Below are 14434 nucleotides of genomic sequence, written 5' to 3' on the forward strand. Positions count from 1 at the left end.
GGATCAGGTTGAATCAGGTTGAAGTTGGATCTTTATTTTTCTCTACTTTGGTATGAAAGAAATTGGTCTGCTTGTTAATTCTGACATTGCATTGGACCAGTTAGTGTTGTTCAATACGAGAGTCCACACCAATGCGGTTCCCGTTACCCCAACAAGTACCACCTCACTTGTGGGGACATTTTTTGGGATCAGTGGAGCCCATTTTGGAACTACTTGTGGAAAAACACTTGTTCCTGGTTCTTGTAGTGGAAAAGACCTATACATACACACATACACAGACACTTCAGTATACTCTGATCACGGCCTGAATGCTTCATCCTGTTGTTCATTTTTTTCCAATGCGTTTAGATTCCATGTATAGTATGTCTTCATTAGCTGGGTGCCAACAGACCAGAATAGACGGCTGAGCCCTTTGCTCGTCTTTGCTTGTCCCTGTTCCGTCTCGCATTTGTTTGTCACAATTTCATTTTTTATTTACTATACTGTATCTGTTTCTCTACAAGTGTCAGTGTGGGAGACTCTACCCACAGATACAGGCTCAGGGAGGGAGACGGGGAGTTTCGGGCATTGAGGTGCCGACACGGCAGGGTTTTTATTATTATTTTTTTTACCTGTGCTGTCAGCATGCTTAGCATTCAGCACAGAGTATGTTTATGCGTTTGCATCGAGGACCGAGTTAGTCTGCAAGTAGAGTTCAACTTTTCAACCTGCAATGCCTCTTTTTAATCATCATTAATAATCAAGAACTGCTTGCAATAAATGTGGGATGACAAGTGCCCAGCTTTTTGTTACAAAGAACCGCCACCAATCTACCTTTTTTCAGAACGATCTTACCATGTTTTCAGTCCATAATTAACTAACCAACATTACTACCCCAAGAGGGGGGATTCACCATGGCTGAGACAAATAAACATTGAAAACAACAACAACATGTATATGGAAAAACGTAAACATAAACATATCGACAAAACAGAAAATTGGAACAGCAATTTGGCACGTGGCCTCTTCCTGTGATGGCAGTAAAGGAGGTAGAAAAGGAGAAGGATGTAATCAGGAGGGTGTTCAGAGGTGTGTTCAAAGCAGGTGCTGGTGGTGTGTGTGTGCCTGTGATGAGTCTGCCTGTATGTGTGTGTGTCCACCGGTGAGGGCACAGCACTTGTCCCAGTTAGTTCTGGTGTATGAGGTCTGAATTATATGGTAGCGCCTCCAAGCAGAGGAAAAGGCCCCGCAGCCACCCTTGAGTCATGCAGCTGAATAGACACTCCACAACCGCAGGAAAGCCCCAAGCATCCTGCCCTGCAGCCACAGAAGACCCCCTGGCCCCCAGGGAAGCCGGGAGCCCATGCAGCACCATCACGCATGGCGTGAGGAGACCCTGCACCCCCGAAACACACACGTACAACCAGGGCCGGCGTTATGGGGAGCATTAGGGGGCAATGCCCCCCCCCCCCCCCCCCCCCCCACTAGGCTTTAATGGCCCCCTGTGGGAGTCTCTGCCCACAGGTAATGGTTAAAGGAGGGAGACGTGGTGCGCTAACATGGCGAGAGTTTTTGTTGTCACCTTGAACAATAAGGTACGCTGGCCACAAGTATCAATCACAATTGATAATGATGAATATTATAATAATAATAATAATAATAATGATCATCTTGGGCACAGGAGGAACGGCGTTCCGCTGCTGGGCTGCTGACGAGCCCGTGCGCCGACCCCGTCTGCAAGACAGACAAACATTGAGAAATCTCCCTGCCTCGAGTCAGAATAATCAGCGCCGTGTGGGCGCTGATTGGCCGTTTTGGAGGCAGCTTGGTGGCCGCTGTTGTCCGCAGCCATTGACCACACTCATTTGTCCGCCACACCTCCCAATTTGAATGATGATATTATTTACAAAATAATGTTGGTTTTATTTAATTCACATTTCACAAAGGAATAATAAACGTATACATTTACAAACAGTTACAACTTTACAAAAGTTGAAAATATGCAATAAAAATCACAGTATAACTGTGAGGAAACCGCCAAGCCTCCCGCCTCCCACACGCACTTACACATTATGTTACGTTACTTGCGTAAAAATATACTTTTAGTTGACAGGGGAAATACATTCACCACCTGTGCAAGACAGCCAAAGCAAACTATCTAAAAGTTTGCCAAAATGGACATAAGAAAATGGCTCAAAAACCACAGCCGCTCCATCCACACCTGTAAACCCCATACAGCAAGATAACCGAAGCCTAGCTAATCTTCTTGAGTCTGTCACAGCTTCCCCAGCTAACGCCAGTAGTAACACCAGTACGGACCCTCCTCCACCTCAAGGCCTACTGAAAGATCTCGGCGATGAAAAGCTCAACCAGGGTGAAATCGACAAGTATCCAAGCTGTGGTGGGAAGAAACGTTTGTTTGTGAGTAACTGGTATCATGGGAGAGACTGGCTGGAGTACTCTGTAACAACAGATACCGCTTTCTGTTTCCCAAGCAGGAAATTTCGGTCAGCAAGTACCAATGTTGACTAAACTTTTATCACAAAGGGTTATTGCGACTGGAAGCATGCAATCAAATCCAACAAAGGTCTCCATATACATGGGACTTCCAAAGAGCACCTGACATGCAAGGCCGCTTGGAGGGAACGAGGGAAACACACTGAGACGGACAGATTTCCACGTTGATTAACACAGAGCAGCTTTCCAGGAATCGATACATGTCTGCCATTATGGACATTTTGGACCACTGGATAAAGTCGGAAAAACAATCCCTCGCAACGCAACATACACAAACCATGAAATACAAAATTAACTAATTGAGGCAATGAGCAGAGTCATAATGGATGCAATTGTATATGACATAGGCTACGCAGTGGTTCACAAACAAAGTCGAATTCACTGGGTTTGAGAATTGTCAATTTGTCCGGTAATGTTACTCCCACCATCGAGAAATAGCCGTGTTGTGAATTAAAATAGAGAATACGTTAAAATAAATACAGTAAATTGGTTAGAATTGATCATACTAACAAGTTAAATAAGTAAATTAAAATATGCTTATATTTAACAAGAATATTAATATATTTACAAGAGAAATCCCTGCTGTTACTGTTTCACGATGTGTCTTTTATTTTGAAGTGCATCGCCGCCAGAGTACTACTTCCTGTTTGATCAGCCTGATGAGTGATGTTTTGACGAATATGTGGTTAGAGAAGAAAGCAGAGAATCTTAAATAGATTGTGTTTAAAACGTGTTTTTTATTTGCAACTGAAGAGTAAGTGAAGTTTTTTTGGAACGTTCAACACTTGTTAATGCAGTCATTAATATCTTCCACTACATGGTGTGAATGTGTGTTGGTTTGGACAATAGTACTGCATGGTCTCTGGATGTTGTAGCCTACTGTATATTGTGGGTGTGTTTTGTTCACATAATTGAAGATGCTGTTCTCATTTGCTCTAGCCTATATTGTGGGTGTGTTTGTTTGGATCATGACAACTCAATGAGATTATTTGGATGTTAATGTTCAGGGTAGACCACAGCAGAAGACTAGAACACCAGGAGATTATTTTTCTCTCTACCGTCAGTGAAAAGCAAGTATGCTTACTTTCTTTGCTCTATTGGTATAAAACCCCTGTGTACCTTCAAATTTAATGCACACTACAAATCAAATATGTATCGAACAATGTCAAAATTTAGAAAAAAAAGGTGCCCACTCATTAAAAATGAATGCCCCTCTGCTGAGCTCTGTCTAACGCCGGCTCAGCATACAACGCATCTCCACGTGCAGGCATAAGACACACCTGCAGGTGCAAAGGTGAGACCCCACCCGGCCAAAGCCCCGAGGGGTTTTTATTCAACTAATAAACAAAAAGGCACACTGGCCAAAAATGAACATAAAGCGAAATCAGATTAATCAGCGTCCGAGTCTGTTTAGGTCACAATCTGGTGCACAGGGTCTCGGCTCCTGCACCCAGCAATCCCTCACTGCAAGACAGACAACACATATGAAAACTCTCCCTGCCACAGTATAGTACAGTACAGCTGTGCTGACGCAGGACAAATCCAGTGCTGTCACCTGCTGACCATGGCTTAACCACGCCCCCTCCTCTGCTACATACCCCTCCCACAGAGTGGGAGAGGAAGTTGACTACCAACATCTGCGCCTCCAGCCTATGGATCACCAAACTTAAAGGGCTTGAGAGCCAGGCGCCAATGGGTGATCCACGCGTTGGTATCTTTGATGTTGTGGAGCCACTGCAGCGTAGCATGGTCCGAACAGAGGATGAATGGGCGCCCCAGGAGGTAATAACGGAGGGTGCTGACCGCCCACTCGATGGCCACTCCTTCTCCACGTTGCTGTACTTCGATGCAGAGCAACAGCCCGTCGTTGTCCCTCACCTGCTGGGACAACACTGCCCCCAGCCCTCTGTCCGACGCATCAGTCTACAAGCAGAAAGGGAGAGAAAAATTTGGTGTAAATAGCACTGGCTTCCCACAGAGAGTTGATTTTACCTTCTCAAACTGCTGCTGGCGCTTTTTCATCCACTGGACCAGATCTGACGCACCCTTTCAAGTTAAATCAGCAAAGGGCTGGTCAGCTCCGAAAAGTCAGCTACAAACCCCCTGTAATAGCCAGTTTGTTTGTGACTGCAACGGTTTAATCTACCTAGGGTCGGACCAGTCCTCCACCCAAGTCCCTCAGATAACATACCTCCCTGCATGTGCTGCCCCTAACTGTCACTGTGGATGATGACATCGTCCAAGTAGGCGGCAGCATATGCTGTGTGTGGACGCAGGACCTAGTAATGAATCTCTGAAAGGTGGCTGGGGCCCCGAACAACCCAAACAGAAGTGTAACAAACTGGTACAACCCCTGCGGACTTGAGAAAGACGATTTTTCCCTGGACTCTGGGGACAAGAGAATCTGCCAGTAGTCCTTGGTTAAATAAAGTCTCATGAAAAATGCCTTGAGCCATGCCTAACCGGTCAAGCAGCTTGTCGACCCAGGACATCTGGTACGCGACAAATTTTGACACCTTATTCACCTTTCGATAGTCTAACTGGACCTACCCAACAGGCTTACACACCAGCACAATGGGGTTATACCAGTCACTGACCTCCATCCTTCACGGGAGGCCTTCGCGGGATTTTCTCTCTCTGAACTTAGATCTGGACCTACGAAATGGTCTGGACCTAATTAAGGAAACTGGGAGGAAGGGCCTAGCACCAGTTAGAAAAAAGTTTTAGTCATGGAAGAATTTGGTCCAGGCCCAAGAACAGCAGCAGCGGTTGTATGACAGAGGGGCTTGACTCAGTCAATTTGCACCGGGAGACAAGGTGTTAGTGTTACTCCCTACGTCCAGCTCTAAATTAGTCGCAAAGTGGCCAGGGCCCTTTGTGGTTATGCAGCGGGTTGGAGAGGTCGATTATGAGGTCAAGCAGACAGATAGGGGCAGGGCGACTCAGATTTATTACTTTAACCTCCTAAAGGAGTGGAAAGAGCAGGGGATCTGTGTCTTTGGCCACCGCGGTGATCCAGGAGGATGAGTTAGGGCGTGGTGGTGTTTCAGCAATGCTTCTCGGATGAGTTCTAACCCTGCCAGGCCACACATCCCTCATACACCACCACAATGTGGAGACAACCCCGGGGATACAAGTAGGCTCCCGTCTGTATCGCATGCCTGAGCATAAACGCTTAATCGTGCAGGCAGAATTGAAGGCTATGCTGGACATAAGGGTGAAAGGGGAGTCTTTTATATGAAAACTCTCGCAGCTGGATCAACCAATCAGTGCCAATGGGACTGATTGAGCCAACCTGGTTCCAGCTGCACTGATGCGCTGCGCTCAGAACAAAGCCAGCGGTCACCTGCAGACTGTGCCTTAACCCCGCCACTCGTCTGCCACAGTCATTTTGGACAGTTTTATCTGAGATTTCACATCTATTTCGTCGCTGAGAATTTCAAAGGACTCAACTCATCGATAAGCGACCAACAAAAGTAAAACCAGCATGAAATGGGTCCATGGTTTCCAGGTGTACATTTGTACAGCCTAAGTATAATGGTACCGGAACTTCCCAAGCCCCAGCCTTGTTCAACGTTTCAATTTACAGTCGGGAGGATTTCCGCTTTGTACAACACATTAAAAAAAGAACGACAGGAAGACGTGTGAAGTGTCAACGCGTTATCGCGCCGATTTTGCTAAGCCGCCCCACACTCGGGCGACTAGCTTTCACTAAACAAGTGTCCCGGGCACCAACCAACCAACCATCATTGCAGGAATGCCACGCCGACCATGGCCAGCCAGATGGAGCCATCAATAATTTTTGTCCCCAGAAAAAAAACAAAAAACAAAGCAGCGTGTTTATTTGAACCATTTGACCATTTGAACAGACTTTGAAGTGTCGGAAAGTGAGAAATACTTCTGTGTCGGGCTCTGTCACATTTGTGTAACCTCTCGGTCACTCGCTTTCCCTCTTAGAAAGTCATTTGTTTTCTCGTTTTCTCAGAGGTTTTTTTCTGTTTTGTTGTTTTTATTCCTTCATTTTCTCTTGCAAGTTTGCCTTTGGAATAGAAGCGCCATTCTTGCTTGCATCCACATCTCCTTTATCCCCAGACACTCAAAAAATCCCACACACAAATACACACACAACACACAATACATTATGCACACATGCAAAATGCCAAGATATCATCCCTGAAGCCATGAACATTATTAAAGGCCAGAGATAGACATGCGCACGCATTCAGACACACGTCATCTTTCCTTGTGTCTTTGTCTCAGTGCCTTAGTCTATGAGCTACACTAGTCATCAATGGAAAGGTCAGCCTCTCAGTCTGTCAGAGGAGCGGGGCTCGCCCTAATTTGATTTCTCTCAGCCTCTCAGGAATACATATTCATTATAAACTCCTCTTATCCTCACTGGGCCACGAAGAGAGAGAGAGACAGTTGACTTTGTGAAGCAGACCCACTTAAGGAGAAAAGTTAGGGCCATCTCGTCTGACCAGAATAGCTTTATGTGGTCCAATGTGGATCACTCGACTCAAGGACAAGTCAGCAGAGAAGGAAAGTGTTTAAGTGAATGTGTTCCCCCCAGTCTCTGTCATAGCTTGTAATTGTACTTGGTAAAAAAGATATTTACCCCTTTCTGAGCAATTGGGTTCGCAACATCCTTAACACAAAAGAGAGACAAGTGACAAACGACAATCCAGATAAATGCAATCGGTCAGATCCAGTAGCAAATGCAGGCTTCGTTGAATGGTTTACATACAGTATATAAGAATGCTGATGTTCCACAAACACACTAACACACACACTCATACACACAATATCAAACTGACACCCACTACTGATGTATTGGCGGCATTTCTCATTTAATCGTAGTTGCTGCAATGAATGTCTGATCTGCGGATAGAACTGTGTGACTCCATAGTTTGTGTGTCTGTGTGTGTGTGTGTGTGTGTGTGTGTGTGTGTGTGTGTGTGTGTGTGTGTGTGTGTGTGTGTGTGTGTGTGTGTGTGTGTGTGTGTGTGTGGGTGTGTGATTTTTTTGCTTGCGGGGGTTAGCAGGGCAGGGTTTGATGGACAGGGGAAAGTGCCAGGGCCTTTGCTTTTGTAGTTTTTATGGTTTTGAATGAGCCCCTTAGGCCTGGGTTGTTGGCAGGTTAGTTACAGAGTAGACAATTGATTTGGAGTGCATTTGCCGAGCTCCGGCCACCGTGGTATTTATGGCACTAATTTGCCGAACGGAAAAGGGCATCCAGTGCTTCGGGGAAAGAGAGAGAGAGAGAGAGAGAGAAAGAGAGGGATAGAAAGATAGAAATGTCGGAATAGCGGACGAACGATTTAAAGAAGGCTAGTGGCATCAATGATAGTGACAATTAAGTCTGCCTTTAACTGTCAAAGTGATTTGGTAACAAATCCATCAAGACAAGAACAAATGTAAAGAGAGGAATTCTAGAAGAACTCAACTTGGTGGGAAATCTGGTGGGACTATTTGTCGCATTGCATTTGATTACCAGGTATGGAGTAGGTTTTCTGCAATTTCTTGAACAAATTCAAACAAATCAACAGGTAACATTATACTCAAAACAGAACTTTTCAAACAAGAACAAAGAACTGGTCAACTACCCCCAAAAAGGTTTGGCAACCTCCACCTGACTGCAACTGGTTGAAATATCCCACGCTTCCTCACATCATGGTTAATTTGTAATAAAGATTACTAATAAACCATATTTTCCAGTTCATGCCCTCACTGTATCATTGTGAATACTCGACATATTGAGTTTGCTAACAATTGACAAGGACATGTTTTCGCTGGTGGTTGCTTTTCATTGAGTTCTTCCTCAGTTTGAAGTATACTGCCTTACTTCCTTCGGAATTTTAAGCCAAAGAAGTTGTTGATATTATATTTTCAACAAAATTGTATTGTAAGTTGACGATGATTTGTGCCATGCCCTGATTTATATTACTGGGTCGACTGTTATGTAAAGATGTTTCAATTTGAGGAATTTGGCGAGTACTAACTACTAATGTCCTACTGCTGGGAATATGCATTCTAAGGAACCATTGCTATTCCCATTTGAGGGGAGGGAGACTCGTCAATTTGAGCATTTAAACAAAATGCAAAAGACTTGGGTCACATGGCTGGGTTATTAGACATGCCTTGCACCAGATCTGTATCGGATCAGATCTGGGTCACATATGAGGGGATTGTGAAAAATTGGGTTTGGGATGCATTTACCGGCAGTCTGAACATAGCCCCTGGGTTCCCATGGTGGATTAAAAGTAGAAAGAGAATTTCCTATTGCGCTTGCAATTGTTCTGTGTGAATGACGAGAACCATACCAAATAGGTGCCTCGTCCTTGATGCCAAGAATAGGAGTAGATTTTCCACAGTGTTCGCCTACACTTATGGTCTAAATAAAGGACGAAAAAAGGTCTTATTTTAACAGAATTTTATTTACTACATACGTCTCTCCCAACGTATTACTCAAAATGCAGACCCTGACTGTGACCTTTTTTTTTTTTTTACACACAGCAGTGATTATTTGGAAGCTTTGAAAAGCTTTTGCAATCGATTCGAGACACCTTGGACATTTGTCTGTCACCGCTGAAATGCAAAGGATCATTGCTTGGCTCTAAAGATGTGCTGTTACTACTGCATGTTTCAAACTGAGGATTATTTCCACAAGACAGAAAAATGCCACTGTGTCCAGGTGGCTCAAAATACAATACAAAAAAATATTTTTTCAGTCAAAGAGAAGAGAAGAACCAAAATAATGTAAAAAAAAAAGTCTGATATTTCCCTGTATTACTCAGTTATGTGGGTGCGGCGAGGCTATATGTGCTTTTCAGTTACAAAAAAAAAAGTATGTTAAATTGCTTGTCAGTATGCTCCGAAAAGGATACATTTTTTTGATCATTTTTTGGGGGTGGGAGTGGTAGCTGATCTGAATGGATTATATTGAACATGAACATAGCAACAGAATCCAAAGGGGAGATTGTGTAGCAACCAGAGGGGTGTAGGCTGCATTGCTCAATGGTTTGGTATCCACAAAAAGTCATTCTCAAGCCAGTTAGAGTCGCCGTCACCCCAGGGGTTCCCCAAATGAGGGGTTCCCCCCAAACGAGACAGATGTTGAACAGAAGATGCGGACGAAGGGGCAAAGAGTAAACAGTTCTGTGGGAGGTAGGAGGTGTATTACGTCCACAGAGTACGCTGCATTAATTTGCCTTTAGGGTGGAAAGAACCTTCCTGAACTTCAGGAGCCTCAGGAAGCGCTTCAATAGACAGAAATATAAAAAAATACAAAATAGAAAGGGGGGCAACCGTTGCTATGCGAAATGGACTTTCGAGGAATTATCACCCTTTGAGAAGTTGGTTAAAATGCTGAAATTCGGCCCCAATAAAAGTCTGAAAAGTGAAGTCGGAGGGATTATTGGCAATCGTCAAGCACGGCTGTTTGTCGTTTGTCTTGTAAAAACCGAGTTCATGCCCACTTGTATAAATCAGACAGAACATCCAACGAAAATGGGAAAACAAAGAAGCAAGAAGGGGAAAAGGAAGGAAGAGAGACACTTTTTCTTCTTCTTCTTCGTCTTCTTCTTCTTCATTTTAATGCAATAACAGGTTTTTTTTTTGCCAGTACGGCAGGTTAGGCAGGATGAGCTCAGAGGAGAGTTTGGAAAAAAAAATGACGCTGACCTGCTGTGGCCTCCGGCAAGGTTCTCTCCCTCCAGTGAGGTCTCCCCCCCATCCTCGAAAACAATAAAGTTTTTATGAACTCAGAGTGGCTTGTCATTTCCCAGAGTGCATGCTGAAAGTCGACCCGGTGGCTCACATAAACACACGTGCTTGGTGTAAATCCCATGATGAAGACTGACTCATTGGGTTGGACTACATATCTATCCAATCGTTTAATTTCACTTTTAAAACTCCCTTCCGTGTTCTCTAAAATAGCAATTCTGCCTCTTGGGAAAACAATCACCTCATTCTTTTTTTGCTTATTAAACCATGGTCCATTTTCCCTTCTGCTCTTAAATCTCAGGCCGTTCCCCCGGCACTCAAACTCCCACAACTTTGATTCACCCTTTTTTTCTCGAATCCCGTTCATTCCTTTATTTTGCATCAGCCTGTCTTTTTGCAACACCTCTCGCATTGAATTCAGTCTCTCTCCCTCTCCCCCCCCCCCTTTCCCTCTCTCTCTCTCTCACCCCCTCACTTAGGTTCATCGTTCCATTCTATTACAATGAGAGTGTTGCGTGAGCCAAACTGTTATCGATGTCATTTGATAGAAAATCAAAACAGGACAGAACAAAAGTCTGAAACTCTGAGCTTGTAATATTGGTTTACCCAAATGAAAACGTAACATGTAAAAAAAAAATCTATTTGATGAAAAAATTAACTGTGATAAACTGTACCTGCAATGGTGTATTTGCAATGGCGTATTGCACCTTACTAAGTGTCTTAGTAAGGTGTTGGGCCACCACGAGCCGCCGGAACAGCTTAAATGTGCCTTGGCATAGATTCTACAAGTCTCTGGAACTCTACTGCATGGATGCAACACCATTCTGGTGACTGTGAAGGTCATAGCATATGATTCACAAAATGTTCATACTCATCAAACCATTCAATAACCCCTGGTGTCCTGTGGATAGGGGCAGAGACTACTCCCATTCGAATAGAAATATTTCATCATAGGTCAAAGGTGATCATTACGAAAAACGTTGTTCCGATTTGCAGTGACTTTACCCTATAAGTGGACCTAAACCATACCAGGAAAATGCCCCCAACAGCAATGGTGTGCGCCACACATGCACTCACCCACTTGTGGAGAATATGGTGAAGGATGACTCGCCTGACCATATCACTTTATTCCATATCTCTGTAGACCAGTGCCACTGAACTCTCAAATGTACACTGCAACCCTACTGAAATATCCCTCTCTATGTATCTGACAACGGATTGTTCTTGCTGACACAATCTGATCATGTCCTGCATTGACATTCTCAGTCACCTGAGGAAGAGTTGCTCTTCTGTTTTCCTCACATATATATGTCACTAGTGCACGAGCAGTCTTTGTGACTTATGCTCCTGCAATCCGTGCCCCAATAATGGGCCATCTTTCAAAATCACTTAGATCTTTTCTTTTGATCCAAAATCAAGGTCAACTGGGCTTGCTCGGCATTTCTATACATGCCACAAAACATGATGGTGATGGTCATGGCTTGATTCTATCATGCACTACACCTAAATGTAAACACCTGCATTTGTTATGTCCACCAGGCTTTAAGTTATCAGTTACGGTTCTATATACACCCATAAGTAACAACATTAAAACCATTCTTAATGACCACTTATATTGTGTAGCTCCCCCTCATGCCACCAAAACAGCTCTGACCCGTCAAGGCACGGACTCCACAAGACCAACAAAGGTGTCCTGTGGTATCTGGCACCAAGATGTTATCAGTAGATCCTTTAAGGCCTGTAATATTGTTTTCACACCAAAATTAGCGGGTCAACCTGCTAAAAATAGACGCTTGACACGATTCCCATTGCCAGGAGAATGATGCGTCACATTCGACATCACAAACACGCTGGAAAAGGGGCATGTCATGGTTCCAGTGTGATTGGGAACAAAACAGTCGAGGAGACAGCAACTTTAACAAACAACAAGATAAAACTGTAAAACTTGAAAAAAAGTATTTTGAGCTGTTCAAAAGAATCGGATCAGCATGCAGAACTTGCCAGTGCAGGCACCAGTCCTCAGGTGGAAGTGCGCGGGGGGCCAGCGGGGAGCATGGGGGTTCTCCACTGTGGTCCCCACGGTGCGAGCCCCACACTCACAACATTTCACGGTCCCCCGTGTGGAAAAAATCTCAATAACTTGTGATTTTGGATTCTAAATTGGATATGAAATGATGGAATGATACATAGATATTCCTGTCAATTTATGGGCCAATTTCCAACGTGCATCACATCACGCAGGTAAAGGCGCTAAAATAAGACCCGGGTGTCCTTTTCATGTCAGAGCCAATCGGAGGTGGAGCCGATTAAAACCCGTGTCTATTGCCAGGTCATTTTACCCAGGACTGAGACCCGGGTTTTTCCTTTCCCACTGGTGACAAATTCCAGACCTTAGCGGGAGTTACAAGGTTTTTGGTGCTGTGGGAAAGGGGTATAAGTTGTGAGGTCTGGCCGCCATGGATCGGGCTTATTGTTCCAGCACATCGAGAACATTGTGAACAAGGGAAATAAATGTCTGGTTCACTTTCTGTAACCTAAACATGTTAAACACAGGCAAGCACCCCTTGTCCTACTTCAACATATCACTCTTTCCCCCAAGGGCTGACATATACCCAACCCAACAAAACAACAAAATTAAATCGGCAGGGAACAGAAGCCTTGTTCATATTCTCTGCAAGACTTGAGAGCTGAGTATGGGTCAGAGCCTTTTTCCTCCTAACTGTGCACTTGTTCAAGTCCTATCTGCACGTCCTGTCCTGTCCACAACGGCTGAGACACCAGCTTCCTCTTTTCCTTGGTCACCCCTTGTTCCCATTTGTTTGGCGTCAAAAGGTGGATTCATTCATGTCACAATTTGTTTGTTTATCTAATGTTATCGTATCACAATGAAGAGGTGCAGTGATTATCAGCCAGGAAGCACCATGTGAGTTGACGGTTGCCAGGTCTGAACTGTCATGCCTCAAACCAGAACATTGCCTTCAGCAAAACTCAGCTGATTGAACTGGCAATGTTGCCTAAAATGTTGAGTTTCACAGCATGTCCCTTAAATGATATGTCAAAAGCATTTGCCATTGTTAATAACTCTTGCTATGGCTGACGCATGTGGCGTCTTTGCTCATAGATGTGTCATATGTCAGAATGTTGACTTACTGAGGAGAGTTTAAGGAGAGTGCAGAACAAAAGTTTCAGAAAAACTGTAGCTAGAATGATCAAAATGCAGAGCCTCAATCTAAAACCTGCTGTGGCGGACCAGGGGGTGTAGTAAAGCCACGCCAGCAGATGGCTCCCTTTCTGTGGCCGCACAGCTGTCCCAAATCGGCCTAAATAAGCTCCATTAATTGGTCCGATTCAGAGCAGGAAGGTTTCTTAACCGTGTGTCTGCCTTGCAGAGAAGATTGGCGTACTGGGCTCAAGAGCCGACCAGGAGCCAAAACCCCAGCCACAGCACCAGGAGCACGAGAGATTCCTCCTGCGCCCGGATTAAAACATTTACCCTTATTGTTTATCATTTTGGCCAGCAAGCCCTTACATTCAGGGTTCAAGAGTATAAATCGTACAAATTGTAGAAATAAACGCATGCCTAAACAGCGCTGAACCCATTGGCCTTCTCCTTCGTCCTCCATTCCATCCTGGGAAGTGACCGACTGGTCACACCTGTCCACTTGATTTATTTGACCCAAGAGTTTTGCGTGCCAATTTACATACAAGGGCACGAAGAAGATAAAAGAAACACAGAATTACAATAGCAGCTTCACCAGTGAGTTACATTTTGTTGATTGCCAATTAGCAACATGTGTCAGCTAAAGAGGAGCTCTTGCAATTAGGGCTTTTATATGCAAGTTTTGAAAGCATTAAAGCCTACTCACAGTTTTCCAAACAGGCACTCATAAAACTGCAGAATTGTATAATGTGTCGAGGGGGAGAGCTACAGTTTCCAACATGAACACAAAAATGCCGTTGCTTATTACCTTGGATGCATGATAGTATGTCTAATGCTGCAATTTCATTTTGTATCTTCCCACATGAGTCTCCATATTGCATATTGCTCACCAAGCACCTTTTGCCTCGTCGAGCTGGAAGGAGATCTTTTTAATCAGTTCTGGGTTTTTCATGCTTTCCCCCACAAAAAAAATGAACAATAGTATTAGTATGATATTATATATAATACTAACTATAGAAAAACATAGAAAAAATACCCTATTACTACTACTAA

This window comes from Zeus faber (assembly GCF_960531495.2).
Source record: "Zeus faber genome assembly, chromosome: 9".
Classification (NCBI taxonomy): Eukaryota; Metazoa; Chordata; class Actinopteri; order Zeiformes; family Zeidae; genus Zeus; species Zeus faber.